The 9,318-nt window shown below is 42.1% G+C and overlaps 1 pseudogene; it reads right to left on the bottom strand.

The window, feature by feature from the left end:
* Positions 1–8,148: 8,148 nt before the first annotated feature.
* Positions 8,149–9,043, bottom strand: LOC119922587 (annotated as a pseudogene).
* Positions 9,044–9,318: the final 275 nt, after the last annotated feature.

The raw sequence follows: 9,318 nt of genomic DNA on the forward strand, positions 1-9,318 counted from the left end.
TCCTCATCTATTACTACTACTGTACTTATCCAAGTGCTAGGTTTCGTGCTCAGTACATGGTAGGTATTCAGTACGCACTCTTAACTGAGAGTTGGGATGAGGATGTGTATCTGAGTCAAGGGACGTAGGTTTGGGGCTCCAGAATGATGGGATCTGTGAAAAACAACATGGCCTAGTGGATAGAGCAAGAGTCTGGCAGTCAGAAGGGCCTGGGTTCTAACTCCAACTCCACCACTTGTCTGTTGTGAGACCTTGGGCAAGTTACTTAATATCTCTGTGCCTCAGTTACTTCATCAATAAAATGAGGGTTAAGACTGTAAGTAAGTCCTATGTGGGACATGGACTATGTCCTCTCTAATAGTAATAATAATGATGGCGTTTGTTAAGTGCTTACTATGTGCCAAGCACTGTTCTAAGCACTGGGGGGGGGGATACAAGGTAATCAGGTTGTCCCACATGGGACTCACAGCCTTAATCCTCATTTTTCATATGAGGTAACTGAGGCACAGAGAAGTTAAGAAACTTGCCCAAAGTCAAACAGCTGACAGGTGGCAGAGGCAGGATTGGAACCTCTGACTCCCATGCCCGTGCTCTTTCCATTGAGCCATGCTGCTTTTCTGATTAGGTTGTTCAGCACTTAGAATGGTGCGTGGCACATAGTAAGCGCTTAACAAATACCATCATTGGTATTCTACCTCGGCACGTAGCACAGTGACTGGGCTAGTAAATCCTTCACAAATACCATTAAATAAACTAGAAAAATTGTAGGGTGTGTGTCAGCTACCTATGTAAATTGTTACTTCTTTCTGTCATGAAATTACTAAAGATGACTCAAAGTGAAATTACAGCAAGCGTGGGTAGTGAAGGGAGGTGGGGGCAGGATGACCAGAGGGAGAGGCAGCCGTCCACATGTAGATCTGGCCCACTTAGGGAAAAATTCTGGGCAGTGGCTAGTCTGGCCCTGGGCCAGACCTTCAGGTGACTGATTGTTGCTACTGTTGCTGCTACTGCTACTACTGGGGCCACTGGGGTTATTGGGATTCCTGCTACTAAGAAACATAAGGTGGGCCGTGATGGCAGGATTCAGGGCAGCCCAGGAGCCCAACGGTGCCACCCAGTGATGTGATCCATGGAGCTTTGGCTGAGCTGTGGGATATGGACTGAAGAATCAAAGTTCAAACCCTCCCTCTGCCTCATCCGCTTATGCAGTGGAAGTCATCGTGGGCAGGGAATATGTCTATCAACTCTGTTATTTTGTTCTCTCCCAGGAGCTTAGCGCAGTGCTCGCAGTAAGCCATCAATAAATACAATTGATTGTTTAATTGAAGGTGATCTGGAGAGAAAGGTGGGGTAAAGAGGGGGGAGGGAGGCTGTAGGTATTAGGGCCCTTCTAAGGCTACTTTCTCCTTGCACACTAGCCAAGGGCCCCGTTGGCCCCCCACCTAGCTCTACTCTTTTCCCACCCCAAAATTACAAGGCAAGAAACTGCAGATATGGAAAATGTTTCTGCCATCGTGGCACACAGATGCTACAACAGGACAAGCATCATAATGTTTGTCATCACTCATAAGGACAATTTACATGGTTTTGAGAAATGATGGAAATATCCACAAACCACTTCAAGGGTTTCAGAAATTCAGGAGATAGGTAGGGTTGGGGGAAGGATTTGTGTGTCAGGGACAGTAACACACTGGATGGTGGGAGAGGAGGCCCGAGAGAGTCAGGGATAGAAGAGGCAGAGAATAAGTGAAGGACTGAACCAATAAGATTTCTCATTCTGCCAGCTTCCCCAATCTAACCCCACCTCCCAGCTTCTAAGTCTCTCCCAGGCTCTTCTGCCCTAACTTGTGCTGTGTGCTTTGAACACAGTAAGCACTGAGTTAATACCATTAACTGATTGACTGATTGATTGACCTCGGTGGGATGGCAGGATGGTCATTCATAAAACAATAATTCTTACCTCAGGCTCTATCAATTATATTCATTGAGTGCTTACTGAGTGCCAAACACTATTCTAAGTGCTTGGGAGAGTACAATATAACAGAGTTGGTAGTCACATACCTTGCCCACAGCAAGCTTGTTTTCACCCACCAGAGATACAAACTCTGCCGTTTCACAAGAAAACATTGAATTTGGTTTCATATAGTCTTTAAATTGGTCCTCATAGTCAACACTAAGTCCCAATTTTCATTTCTGTCACCAAAATGCCTACATAGAAAGGTCCTCAATGGGCTATGGTATGGCCTAGCTGATTATTTAAAAGGAAGGAAAAATAAACCGAACAAAAAGTTTCCCGATCCAACATTTTGTCTCCATGAGGCGGGAATTAAATCAAATTTCTTTCGGTTTGGACAGTGTGGACAGTACGAGACTGGAAGTGGGACCCTGCCGATTTTGAACTGCCTACCCCAAGAGGTGGACCCTGGGAAGAGTGCCCTAAATCCCCCAGGGAAATAAAATTGAAAAAAACCACGATGGCCCCCAAAAGAATACAGGGCTTTAAAACATGCCTTAGAAACCTCAGAATGCATGAGAAGGGAACCTCACAAAATAATAGAATCAAATTTAAGAGGAAATCAAAAAGCCAATGCATCATCTGTCTATTAATATCCATGGTGTCCCGGGAAGGGAGGTGGTTCCTTTAGAGGAAGGACAAAGGGAATTGCCCTCCCGAAAGATTTTGTGCAAGAAATGAAATTGCTATTTTTGGGAATAAGACAAATAACCCTGCCTGTTTTGGGCATAGTAAAGTTTGGAGGGTGGGGGCTTTATTCTATTATTTTGTGAGGTTCCCTCCATTACAAAGAGAACTTGATTTGATAAGAATGTGATTCAGCAGTAAGGTCAGAAATGTACACGGAGCTCACTTGAGAAATGAATCATTCACAAATGTTTTTCTATCTTTGCTAATTCAGATATAGTTCATGGAACATTATCCCTAATGCTTAATATAATGACTGATTCTAAAACATGAAAAAGAAAATTTTAATTATCCTCTGTGCTATAAGTTTTTAAAAGTCCCTTTCCTTTGTGACTTTATGACTGTAATTAGACACATGGGATAAAGTGCAGATAATACAAATTTAGCAAGTACAGTGGAATAACTGAAGGTTAGGGACCTTCTTTCCTAGGCTTCTAAAAGCTTTTGGCTTTATGTAAATCTCAAAGAAGGTATTTACTGAAAGAAAATCATTTCAATGTTATTTGCCAAGATCCGCCCTTTCCTCTACATTCATATCGCTACCCTGCTCATTCAAGCTCTCATCCTATCCCGTCTGGACTACTGCACCAGCCTTCTCTCTGATCTCCCATCCTCGTGTCTCTCTCCACTTCAATCCATACTTCATGCTGCTGCCCGGATTATCTTTGTCCAGAAACGCTCTGGGCATATTACTCCCCTCCTCAAAAACCTCCAATGGCTACCAATCAATCTGCGCATCAGGCAGAAACTCCTCACCCTGGGCTTCAAGGCTGTCCATCACCTCGCCCCCGCCTACCTCACCTCCCTTCTCTCCTTCTACTGCCCAGCCCGCACCCTCCGCTCCTCCAACGCTAATCTCCTCACTGTACCTCGTTCTCGCCTGTCCCGCCATCGACCCCTGGCCCACGTCATCCCCCGGGCCTGGAATGCCCTCCCTCTGCCCCTCCGCCAAGCTAGCTCTCTTCCTCCCTTCAAGGCCCTGCTGAGAGCTCACCTCCTCCAGGAGGCCTTCCCAGTCTGAGCCCCTTCCTTCCTCTCCCCCTCGTCCCCCTCTCCATCCCCCCATCTTACCTCCTTCCCTTCCCCACAGCACCTGTATATATGTATATATGGTTGTACATATTTATTACTCTATTTATTTATTTATTTATTTATTTATTTTACTTGTACATTTCTATCCTACTTATTTTATTTTGTTGGTATGTTTGGTTTTGTTCCCTGTCTCCCCCTTTTAGACTGTGAGCCCACTGTTGGGTAGGGACTGTCTCTATGTGTTGTCAATTTGTACTTCCCAAGCGCTTAGTACAGTGCTCTGCACATAGTAAGCGCTCAATAAATACGATTGGTTGATTGATTGATTGATTGGAGAATGGGAAAATTTGTTCTGACAAAATAAAGCCCTCTCTGATGTGTCTTCATTTTCAACTTCACGATGACCAAGATTGTTTAGAGGTTCGATATCAATTTTAAGACCTTCTTCACTAAGTTATCAGGGAACAGACATTCTTTTACCACAGTTTTAGGTTCTACACATGATAGGGGCTCCTAAATGGTGATTGATATAGTATCTAGGATGGTGGGTGGATGTTGTGGAGGAGGAAGAGCTGGAGAAAGAGGAAGGAAAGGGGAAGGGAAAGAAAGAGAAGAGGAGGAAGAAGAGGAGGAGGAGGAAGAGGAAGAGGAGGAGGGGAATTAATCACTGAATAGCATATATTGAGTGCTTACAGTGTGTAGAGCACTGTACTAAGCACTTGAAGAACAGGAAAGGGAAATAAGGAGGAAGGCAGAAGAAAGACAAGGAGGACAATGAGGAGAAGAGGGAGAGAAAAGAGGAAGAAGAGGAAAAGGAGAAGGAGAGCTCTGGAAAGAGCACGGGCTTTGGAGTCAGAGGTCATGGGTTCAAATCGTGGCTCTGCCAGTTGTCAGTTGTGTGACTTTGGGCAAGTCACTTAACTTCTCTGTGCCTCAGTTCTCTCATATGTAAAATGGGGATTAAGACTGTGGGCCCCCCGTGGGACAAACCGATCACCTTGTAACCTCCACAGCACTTAGAACAGTGCTTTGCACATAGTAAGCGCTTAATAAATGCCATTATTATTATTATTATTATTATTATTATTATTATTATTCAGTAAAGCAGTACATCAGGCCACAAATCATCACACAAATTTTAAGTTTCCACTGAAACACTTTCCTAGAGTAAAATGTCGAGCACCAAACCAGGACATATTTGATTCTATTTTAAGAAAAAGGAGAAACTTATTGAGAACTGAAAGTGAATGGATACTTTGCTGGAAACAACTATAAGATAACCTGAATATTTCGAAGGAAAAAAAAATCCACAATGAAATGAACAACGTAAAGGAAAGCAAATTTTAACAGCTATAGAACACTAGTAGGGAGGATATGATAGCAAAAAGTCAGTCCAAGAAAGGTGGTTGTTCTTCAAAGGGACATTTTAGAAAAGGAACAAACTATATCATAGGTAAGTTGGTTACAGGATATCAAGTTGACAAAACTCAGAACCTATACTAACCACTACACGGAAGGCAGAAGAACTAGCTACCAAGCATGGGAATTAAGCTATATCACTAAAGAGAACCAAAGAGGAGGCTCATGAATTAACAAAATTAGAAAAGCTCAAGGCTAAAAGCATGCCACGAGCAAAGTTATATTAACTCATATCTTAAATTATTCATCTATATTTGGCAAAAACAGGGCCAAGAAAATGTCACCCCCATGGTTGACGGGAAGGGAAAGCTGATAAAAAATAACAAAGGTCATTCATTTTTTTTTTCCTTCACTCAAAAAACAGATCAAATGGAACAGTACATCAGGGAAGTTCTGCTCGAGCTGTAAAATTGGAACACTAAACTAGAGTAGGAAAAGAAATAAGATAAAAGAATATCTTTCTAAAAATCTGGTGGTAGTATATACACACCACTTCAGCCTATTGCACGCCCCCTTTTCCCCCAATCAACTGGCTGTTGTTACCACAGAGCCACTTCTCATTATTTTTCAGATATGCTGGAGAACAGGAAAGGGTTCCCATAACCTGGAGGGGAGAAATGGCACCCAAATGTAAAGAGAAAGGAAAAGGTTCAGGGAAGGATATCAGGTAATTACACGGATGTCTGGAACAAACTGGAAGAAACCAAACATTTGTGGCCTTCTGAGGTTGGAGTCTCCCATCAGAAACATCAGATGAATCTTGTGGTGGAGAATTCAGACTATGAACCTGTGCAGAGGACTTGGTTTTGGTGCTATTGGCCTGTGCAACACCAGCATGGCTTAGTGGAAAGTGCACGAGCTTGGGAGTCAGAAATCATGGGTTCTAATCACGGCTTTGCCACTTGTCAGCTGTGTGACCTTGGGCAAGTCACTTAACTTCTCTGTGCCTCAGTTACCTCATCTGTAAAATGGGAATGAAGAATGTAAGCCCCACTTGAGACAACCTCATTACCTTTTATCTACTCCAGCACTTATAACAGTGCTTGGCACATAGTAAGTGCTTAACAAATACCAATATTGTTATTATTATTATTATCATTATTATTATACTGTCTCACTCCTCTCAATCAGGTTCCTGCAGGGACTTGGATTTCAGTGAGCAAGTAGGTAGGCAGAGTTGCAGCGTATTGCTAAGTTCATGTGCATTCTTAATTATAATAATAATAATGATGATCATAATAATTACGGTATTCATTAAGTGCTTCATATGTGTGCCAAGCACAGTTCTAAGCACGAGGGTAAATACAACTTCATCAGGTTGGACAGAGTCCCTGTCCCACATGGGACTGTGTGCAGAATGGAGTTGAATTGAGAAGGGTTGAGAAGCAGCTTGCTCTAATGGAAAGAGCATGCCCTGGAGAGCCAGAGGACCTGGTTCCTCCACCTGCCTGCTGTGTGACCTTGGGCAAGTCACTTAGCTTCTCTGTGCTTTGGTTTCCTCATCTGTAAACTGGTGATTAATATTGTGTGCTCCATGTGGGACAGGGAATTTGTCTAACCTGACTATCTTGTATCTACCCCAACACTTAGTACAGTGCCTGACACGTAGTAAGCACTTAACAAACACGATTTTTTAAAAAAGAGCACTGTACTAAGCGCTTGGGAAATTACAACCTAAAGGAGTTATTAGTCATATTCCCTGCCCACCATGAGCTTACAGTCTAGAGGAGTGTGCAGAACACTAAATTAAGCACTTGGAAGAGTATCACAGAGTTAGGAAACATGGACCCTGTCCTTGAGGCTCTTATAATCTAGTGAGAGATAATAAAAAAGCAACCATTAGAAAACCAAGAAATTTCACAACTTGAAGTAATATATACTGAATTGTTAATTTATTGGTTTTATTCTTGGCTTTTTAAACTTCTCTTTAATTTAAAAAATAAAAAGAAGGTATTAATGTGATGCTAATTTCTTTGAAATGAAAAGGAATATAGGCTAAGATGGAAAACATTTAGGTAATGTAACACATAAGTCAGATGTGTGTCCAGAAACGCATCTGAGGCTCCTAGAGCATGTTCTATAAAATAAAGTTCTGTTCTTGAGTTTCATGTGAATTACCTATGAATGTTCTGTCATGTGCTCTCTTTCTCTTCATTCCAGTTACCCCTAAATTTTCACCTATTCCAAGTAGCCCTCCTGGATTACTTAGCAAACTTACTAACTTTCAGGTACAGCGCATGAGTATCTATAAAAAAAACCTGATGCCTTCTAAATTTATAACCCCACAATGTGCCCTTATTTTCTTGAATGGAAAAATGCTGATCTGATTTATATACTTGTTGAATATTTATACAGTTTTCTGCTTTTCCTTCATTTCTGCTTCCAGTGAGTTGTGTTTAAGAGACTTAATACAGTGGATAAGTATTTAATAGATGCTATTTGATGGTGATGATGATAATCATCTTACATGATTCCCTGAAATTTGTGATTCTGTATATTTTACTGTTTTTCTGTATTCATAAAGTGCTAATTACGTGTCAGAGCACTGTGCTAAGCCCTTGGGTAGATACAGATAATCAGATGGATACCAGTCTTTATCCCATTTGAGCACAATGGTCTAAGACGTTGTGAGAGCACAAAGTACTTTTCAATCAGTGACATTTATTGAGCAACTACTGTGTGCAAATCACTGTACTTAGCTCTTGGGAGAGGACAACAGCATTGGTAGACATGTTCCTTGCCCTTAAGGAGCTCACATCCTAAAGTTAGGCTGTGGTCAGGGAATGTGTCTGTTTATTGTTGTATTGTACTCTTCCAAGCACTTAGTAGAATGATTGATAACAGGTGACTCTTCCTCATCTTTAGAAAGTGAGCAAAGAAAGAACGCTTTATATCCATCTCCAAATACCCACAAAGGTCTCTGGGATGGCTCTTTCCATAGCCACCGTACACAAATGTATTTTTTTTCCATAAGGTACATTGGTTCCACAGCTGAACTACTTTCTTGACCACATCCTCCTCATGGTATTTTTCACCTTGGCATTTTTCAGTGTGTAGAAGATGGGGTTCAGCAACTGGGTAGTCACTATGTAGAAGACAGCCACAATTTTGTTCTCCGTGTAGGTGAACGAGGGCCACAAATACAGGCCCAAAGAATAGGATGGCCACAGTGCCATGGGAAGTTCAGGTGGAGAGGGCTTTGCGTCTCCCCTCAGCAGAACGAGATCTCAAGTTCCTCAGGATGACAACATACGAGGAATCCAAGAGTAGGAAGTGGATTACAGAGATTAAATAGCTACTGACCAGAACTACCACCCCCTTCTCAGAGGTTTCCATGCAGGCTAGCTTAAACAAGGGATGGAGATCACAGAAATAGTGGTTGATCACATTAGGGCTACAGAAGAGGAGCCTGATAACCACAGAAATTTGAACCATGGAGTGAAAAAAGCCCCCTTCCCATGAACTGCCCATCAGGACACCACACGACTGTCGATTCATGATGACAGCATAGCTCAGGAGCTTACAGATGGCTACGTAGCAGTCATAGGTCATTGCCGTGAGCACGAGGGTCCCAGGAAATGGTAATGAAAGAAGTATAACTGTGTGATGCAGCCCTTCATGGAGATGATTTTTCTCTTAGCAAGTGAGTCAGTGATGAATCTGGGAACAATTGTAGAGGAGCAACAGATCTCCACAAAGGACAGATAACTAAGGAAAAAGTACGTTGGGGAGCTAAGACTCTTACTGGCCTTGATGGTTAATACAATAAAGGCCATTTCCTACCACAGTGGTCATGTACATGGGGAGAAATGCCATTAAACATATTTTCTGCAAAAAATACTGAAAAAGTCCCCAAAATATGAATTCAGTCACGTTGTTGGTATGAGCCATAGGGTCAGGAGAGATTATTTTGTCTCGCAGGTAAATTTCTCTGAAATAAAAAGATCATATCAATCTTCATCTAGCTTAATGCTCTCAAGAAGTCCACCATCTGGCATGCATTTGCTCATTATAATAATATTAATAGTAATTGTGATAATGTTTAAACACTTAACTAAGGGCCAGACGGTTTTGAGTTCTGTCTACATGTTTTGTTTTGTTGTCTATCTCCCCCTTTTAGACTGTGAACACGTTGTTGGGTAGGGACTGTCTCTATATGCTGCAGA

Source organism: Tachyglossus aculeatus, unplaced genomic scaffold, assembly GCF_015852505.1.
Source record: "Tachyglossus aculeatus isolate mTacAcu1 unplaced genomic scaffold, mTacAcu1.pri scaffold_114_arrow_ctg1, whole genome shotgun sequence".
NCBI classification, from domain to species: domain Eukaryota; kingdom Metazoa; phylum Chordata; class Mammalia; order Monotremata; family Tachyglossidae; genus Tachyglossus; species Tachyglossus aculeatus.